The following is an 8,247-nucleotide window of genomic DNA, read 5'->3' on the forward strand; positions in this document are numbered from 1 at the left end:
AAAGATGAAAATTAGTTACAGTCACAAGGCCAGCTACAGCAGTGGACACTGTAGCAAATTTCAACAATTTCCCTGCTTTGGTCTTCCAGGAGATCACAACTGGCCAACTTTTGACCTCTCTTCTTGAGGAAAAATTAAGGTGTGTTAATTTTCACAGAAAACTATACTGAAGTTAAGAAGCCTGGGTCCCTGAATTACCACCTGAATGAGAGTTGCCCACTAGTCATCAATACCCACCTATTGTTACAATAATGAAATTTAAACATCTACTGTCTTTGAGCCATCATACATCTTTGGGTCCATTTGTTAAAGCAGTTTGGCCTCCCCTAATTAATATATGAAGAAAAAAATTGTGGAGACATATCATTTTTATCTATAAAATGGAAAGATCTCAAAAAATATGATAATGCATTCTCATACATTGATGGTGAGTTGTAAAATTTTTGTAGAGGGAATTTTGACACTATTGATCAAAATTACAAATGTGCTGTCTTTGACCTAGGATATCCACCTCTAACAATTTATCTTCATATATCTTGAACAGGTAGAAAGTAATGTATGTATAAGGTTATTTGTTACACCATTGTTAAAAGAACAAAGGAACAACCTGAACGTCTATCTCTATCAGACTAAGTGACTATTTTCAAAATGAGGCAGATATTAATGTTCTGATATGAAAACATCTCAAATAGTTGCAAAGAGCAAAGTATATGCCATATTATGATGTGTGTTAATAATGGAGAGCTGTTCAGATGGAAATAGAAATTTTTTGCTTTCATATGTTTAATATATTTCTGGAAGGATAACCATTAAGTATAAACAGCACTTAACTCCTCAGAGGCACATGTAGTGGCTGTATGTTTGGTTAGGAAAAGATATAAAATATCTACTGTAATTCACCTAGGTAACAAATTCTTTACCATGAACATGTATTAGCTAGTCAAAATAAATTGAATTTAAAAGCAAACCAAAAAGGATGGAGAAAAATTAAATTAGAATGTAACCCTTTTACTGGTTTCTCATAGACCAATCTCACATAAAATGATCCTCTTTTTGCCTTAGAATTATCAAAGATATAAGACAGAATATTATGAAAACATTCAAGCTCATGATGATGCTAAGTTAGCAGCTAAGGTATGTGTCTAAAATTAAGACCACATCAATCCTCCCTGTCTACCCTTCACCCTATTCTTCAAAGCAGGGCCTTTTTCACAGGTCTAGCTTCCTTTCATGTGCCAAATCAGAACATGGGCTTGCCTTTCGTTGAGATATTGCCTCCCAATTCTATATCAATCAAATAAATTGTGAGTATTTTGAAATAATCTTATGGAAAGACTACCTTGTTGAATGTTATGTTCAATTCTAGGCTCCTCTACTGTACTGACATTACTTCAAAATTATATATATATATATATATATTCTTCACACTTGTATCAGATTACTATGTTGTAGATCAGCCTAAAAAAGTTGTGAATCAAAACTTACTATAAGAAGTTGGGAAGAGGGGCACCTGGGTGGCTCAGTGGGTTAAAGCCTCTGCCTTCGGCTCAGGTCATGATCTCAGGGTCCTGGAATCGAGCCCCACATTGGGCTCTCTGCTCAGCAGGAGCCTGCTTCCACCTCTCTCTCTTATCTGCCTGCCTCTCAGCTTACTTGTGATCTCTGCCTGTCGAATAAATTAATTAAATCTTAAAAAAAAAAAAGTTGGGAAGAAATTCTTCAGTTGGAAGTGAATACATAATATTAGCAGCCTAGACACTCACTGCAAGAGGAACAAAGACTAAGAGACCACGGACGACTTTTTTTTTTTTTTTAATCACAAGACTGGCTCATGGAGGAGGGGAGAGTTGCCTTGGTTTAAGGAAGTGGTTACTAAAACAGGGCATAACCAAACATGGTGTGTTACTTAAAAAAGAAAAAAGAAAAAAAAAAAGATTCACTGAGGTTGTGTCTGAATTAAATCATTAAATACTCTCCAGACAGTGAGCAAATGTGAGGTAGCTTCACTTGTCTCTGGCAGACCAAGCCTCTAAGTCTGTTAGAGAATAAAGTTACTTATAAGAGCAATAAATATACAAAACTCAAAGCAATCAACTTCACCAGCCATGTGCACAATCCCTCAACAAGAAGAGATTTGACCTAAGAACAGAAAGAAGTTTAATAATAAAGATAACCATGTTCTCAAACAGGACAACTTGTGTCAATTTCCCAAACAAAAGACATAGGTTTGATGATGCTTTAATCTAAATATCCATAAGACAGTTTTATTAACAAAATGTTTCTAATTTTTGTTGAAAATAATAATTGTACACAAATAGCTGTTAATAAGTAAAATGGGAGGTTGTTCTAATAGATGTTTATGAATTATTTTAAAGCCAAGTAATTGAAACATGTTCATATTGCTACCAAGAAAAAGGATAAGTGTAGATGAAATCCAATGCACAGAAACAAGAACCTAATTTTTGTTAAGATTAATAAGATTGGAAACTTATTCACCATATTTGTAGGACTCACTTAACTTTTTAAGAAAATTTTGGGAGAGGGAAGAGAAACCAATTTCTAAGAAGCTTTCATTTTACAGGTTATGCTCTTTACTTCTCCAGGGCACAGAAGGGCCCACAACTTGTTCTGGAGTCAATACTGATTTGTGGGGCAAAGGGCAGTAGCTAATGGGGATTGGAATTTAATGAGAGGCAAAGGGTCAGGAAACCAGTCTTTTTTTTTTTTTTTAAGATTTTATTTATTTATTTGATAGAAAGAGACACAGCGGGAGAGGGAACACAAGCAGGGGGAATGGGAAAGGGAGAAGCAAGCTTCCTGCTGAGCAGGGAGCCCGATGCGGGGCTCGATCCCAGAACCCCTGGGATCATGACCTGAGCTGAAGGCAGGTGCTTAATGACTGAGCCACCCAGGCACTCCAGAAAACCAGTCTTTTGAAAATCTTTTGAGATATGCTTCATCATCATGGCTCCTAGAGGAAAGGAGGGAAGCATTGTGGCAATGAAACTATGGTGAGTGAAAATGTTCTAGTATGAAATTTTAGGGAAAGGACAAATATTAAAAGAATTTTAAATCATTTTTTCATGGTGTTAGAAATATAATACAAAAAATATAATACAGACTTGATATTTCTTAAGAGACTATAATAAAGGTTTTAAATAGTTTTTAATTATGTCCTAGGTCATTTATTCTTGCTTCTTTTTAAAAAAAAAATTGCAATGCTGGACTACTTTAAAAGACAAAGTAAGTTATTCTGTCTTCAGTTTGGATAAATTAAGAATGCTGTACAAAATAAAAATAAATTTCTAATACAGTGAATGGGGAAATTTTACTAAAATTAGCATTGGGTCTATTGATTATTACCAGCAAAGTAAAAAGAGCACATACCTAAGTACATATATGGTGGTATTGAGACAGAGTAAAATTTCACATGTGAAATAAGAAGGTATTCAAAATATAGGAAAAATGTTAATATTTACTTTATCAAAAAGTAGTGGGATGATTTTAAAGAACAAAATAAATTATAGAGAAAAATATTATTAACTATATTTTTTAAACTTTGTATCTAAAATTCAACACAACCACAAGTTAAAAGAAAATTTAAGAAATATGTGAAATGTATATCAACCTTCAAGCATTCCAGCTATAAAAAAAAAAACTACTGAAGTTGCAGAATGTAAAATTTAATCATCAAAAGATATTATATTAGTTTCCTTCTACTGTCATAATGCATCAGTACGAGCTTAGCAGCTTAAAACAACACCAATTTATTGGAAAGGCACAAATGAATGCTGGACTCAGTGGGGTTCTCCATTTAAAGTCCCAAAAGACAGAAGTCACTAGCTGGGGTTATAGTTTTCATCTCAGTATTGGGGTCCTCTTCCAAGCTTGCTGGCAGCTGGCAGAATTCATTTCCTTGTGGAGTTCAGTCCCGCTCTCCAGTTGGCTGTCAGCTAGGAGACACGTGTCTCTTAGATCCTTGACACGTGGCTCTCCCCATACTCAAAGTCAGCAACAGAGAATCTTCCTCACACGGAATTTCCCTCATTGGGATGAAGGTAAGTCATTTTCAGGGTTCACCTCTATGATCATACCCACCCAAAATCATCTCCCTCTTTTTTAATTAATATATAATATATTATTTGCTCCAGGGGTACAGGTCTGTGAATCATTAGGCTTACACATTTCACACCTCTCACCATAGCACATACCCTCCCCAGTGTCTGTCACCCAGTCACCCTATCCCTAGTCCCCATTCCCCAGCAACCCTAGATTTGTTTCATGAGATTAAGAGTCTTATGGTTTGTCTCCCTCCTGATCCCATCTTGTTTCAATCTTTCCTTCCCTACCTCCCCACACCTCCCTGCCTGCCTCTCAAATTCCTTATATCAGAGAGCTCATATGATAATTATCTTTCTCTGATTGACTTATTTGACTCGGCATAATACCCTGTAGTTCTATCCATGTCATTGCAAATGGCAATGGCTGCATAGTATTCCAGGATCTTTTGATGGCTGCATAGTATTTCGTTGTACATATAAATACCACTTCTTTATCCATTCACCTGTTGATGGACATCTAGGTTCTTTCCGTAGTTTGGCTATTGTGGACATTCCTGCCATAAACATTTTGGCACACTTGTCCCTTCAAATCACTAAAATGCTTTAAATTTTTCATTTGATACTTCCAACATCAGATTCATCTTGGTGTTGGTATCAGTCAGTTGTCTTTTCTCATTCAAGTTGTTATTTTCCTAACTCTTTGTATGACAAGAGCAATATTTTATTGTATCCTGGACACTTTGCTATTATATTAGGAGGCTCAGGATCTTATTCAAATCTTTTATTTTAGCAGGCAGTCCCCCTTTTCAAGATTAGCATACATCCTGGAATCCTCTTTTAGTCTGTGGTTCTAAAGACAATTTTGTTTTCAGAACCCTTGCAGTGGTGTCATCTGTTTCATTCACTTTGCACCACTGGGGCCTCCCACTCAATTTCATTTGGTGTCATCCATGGGGATGGACCCTATAGGCCAACTGGTGCACCTAGCTGGAGGATAGGGTCAATCAGCCAAGGGAGGGAATGTACCTTTGGTCTGATCTCCAGCCTCCCCAGTACAGAAAGTCTTCTTGCTTGCCCTTTGCTGGTGCTATAGAGGTAGAGAAGCACAAACAGGGGCTGCCCTCTACTGCTGGGGGCAGAATGGCAGGAATTGTTGGGCCTAAGTCACTTTCTACCTCTACGTGATCAATAGACCCTGGTCTACTAGTGTGGCTGGGTGTGTATGGGAGATGGAGTGCCACACCTAGTTTTTGTTAGCTCTAGCATGGGCCCTCCAGCAGCCCCTCTTTGTCTGCTCTTCCTTTTTCATTTGTCAGTCAGTGCTGCAGCTGCGTAGTGGGTGGATTTATCGAATTTCAAAGTCTCGGCTCCACTTTGACCAGAAGTCTTCTTCTTTTAACTCCTTGTGATTATTCTGGCTGTTTCATGTTTTGGATCTGTATTTCCTATGGTGATCTCATTGTTGTTAGGGAATTTTTTCCTCTTATGACAGTCCTGTATGCTGCTGGCTGTATAAATGCCCCTAGCAAGTGGCTCTATCTCTTCCATTATTTTTCCAGAAATTTCATGATCCTGGACCAGTTTTAGGTCAATGTTTTATTTTAATATTTTTACAGAAGTAGGAGGTTAAGTCTTTATAGTTTCATTTTTATCAATAGGACAGATATTTTCATTTTCATTAATGAATAAGGAAAATGAAACCAAAAAGATGTGTCAGAACTTCACTTACTTGTCCATGATGTGAGGAACCCTTGCTCAGTCAGGTAACAGTTTTCAAATATTGGAAGGATATTTTCTCCTGTTTTGTGCTATTCACAATGGATTGGCTACAAACGTGATATCCTTCTAAGTTTAATCTGCATCCATCATTTTCTTAAGTCTTACCAAGGTGTGCAAACTGCAGGCAATGGGCTGCCACCTTTCTTTGTAAGTAGGCTTTATTGGAACACAAACATGCTCATTAATTTACATACTGTCAATGACAGATTTAACACCACAATAGCAAAATGGAGGAATTGTAACAGAAACCATATGGCCTACAAGGCTAAAATATTTTCTACATGGCCTTGAAAAAAAAATTGCCAACCTCTGATCTAAACAATCAACCAAACAGTAAGTGAAGTCCCAATTTATAGCATTTGTTCATTTCCATAATATAAATATGCCGACCATAGTTGTTCAAGTTACCAACATGATGTCACTGAAACAAGAGTTGGAAAGAGATACTCAGTAGAACACCCTTGTATAGCATTTGCAACATATAAATACAACAGTTGTAAATAACCTCAGGAACATAAACAAGAGTAACATGTAGTAAAATAGCTGGGAAGTGAGGACTTTTTGGTATTTGTTTCTTTTGTTTTTAATATTAATTACAAGGTTTTATGACTTAATTTTTAATAATGGCTGCGCTTAACAACTGAGTTACAAAATTCATGAAGTAATTTGCTCTTACAAGCTTGTATGAGCTGGTTGAGTGCACCCTGCTGATACCCATAAAACAATTCCAATCTCTTTGATTTGATGTCTCCTTTTCCAATATTTGCACAAAATATTAAGTTTCATCTTCCACTCAGCTGCAGCAGGGATTTCCTCTTAGTTTCTGATATCTGTATAATACTTTTCTTGAACTTACAGCTCTTTTTTGTGTATTTTATTATGAGAAACTTCCAGTGGTTTCACATCTTTAGTACTTCCCAAGAGACCTCATGTTGCAACCCTGATAAGTAGCCTGATTTCTTACATCCTTACCACTCATTCCCTACTTTGGCTAGTGTCTTTTCCAGTGTCTGTCCAAAATATTTTCAGCTTCCACTCAGCTGCAGCTGGGATTTCCCACTTAGTTTCTGATATCTGTTGATCACTTTTCTTGATTTTTAGCTCCTTTTGCATGTTTTTTGTAATAATCTTCCACTACTTTCATATGTTTAGTGTAGGTAGAGGTATTTCCCAAGAGACATCATGTTGCAACACTGATAGGCAGCCTGATTTCATACACCCATACCACATATTGCCTACTCGGTAAATTAACATTTTATCCCTTGTCCTAGAGTTTCACTACTGACACTACAGATAAAAATTATGGGTATTTCCTGACCTGTCCGCATGACTGGTGGCAGATATTAAGATTTCCTGCACTGTCAAGGGACAACTACTTGGGTTTTAAAATAGAACAACAGGAGGGACATTTTGGGAGGAAAGAGGCAGGTGGAAGTTGGATTTAAATTTATATCAGTGAGGTTGCCATAGGAATAAGGTGGGAAACTCAAATTGGTTAATTTGAAGAGAGTTTAATAAAGGATCTATTTACAAAGCTATGGTCATCAGAGTGTAGGCAAACCATAGCAATAGAGAGATATCATAACCTAGGGACAGCAGGAGCGTTGTTACCCTCCTCAAGCCTGAAGGAATGAAGGAACAAAGTAACAAATGGGCCCTGGAGGCAGAGAGTACTGTGTAAAGAGCCACCAGATATATGCGACCTTCTAGTTAAGCGAAACTTGCAGCCTCCCGTGACATGGTTACAGCTGGAGTGATGGTTAGTGGGGAGTGACAGTTCAGCCCACTTTTCCTGTCTTCCTCCACTCCTCTAATTATGTTCTTCATTACTCAAAGAACTCAAGCAGTTAGGAGGTAATTCCATGTGGGTCAGCTGCTGGGAGCTCAGAGTAAGGCAGAGAATGGGGGAGAATAAATAGGGAGGGCAAACAGAAGATCTATGGCAAGGAGGGAACGAAACCATGGAATCTGGGAGAAAGCCACAGATTGGAGGTGATGCGAACTCTAAATAGATTATTTGAGTGGTTTCTCCTATTTTCAGAAGATCAAAAACAAGGGTGATTTGGGAAGGAAGCTTATCCTACACTGGCTGAATTTTAGGACTATTTATATTAAAAAGAAATTCATGGCTGTTTATATAAAGTCAAATATATTCCAATCTCTCTCTCTCTCTCATTCTCCCCTGCATGCATATACAAGTTGTAAAGATTCTGTATGATCATAATTATTGGTTTACGACTCACTCTCATTTCTCTATACTTATTTTTTCATCTATTTTTTGTTTGTTTTCAATAATATAATAAGCTGTGGTGACTCCAACACAGCACGTGCACTAGAACCTTGACAAAAACTTTACAATAGGGGGGAGGAGTCAAGATGGCGGAGAAGTAGCAAGCTGAGACTGCTT

Source organism: Mustela nigripes, chromosome 5 (genome assembly GCF_022355385.1).
Source record: "Mustela nigripes isolate SB6536 chromosome 5, MUSNIG.SB6536, whole genome shotgun sequence".
Taxonomy (NCBI): Eukaryota; Metazoa; Chordata; class Mammalia; order Carnivora; family Mustelidae; genus Mustela; species Mustela nigripes.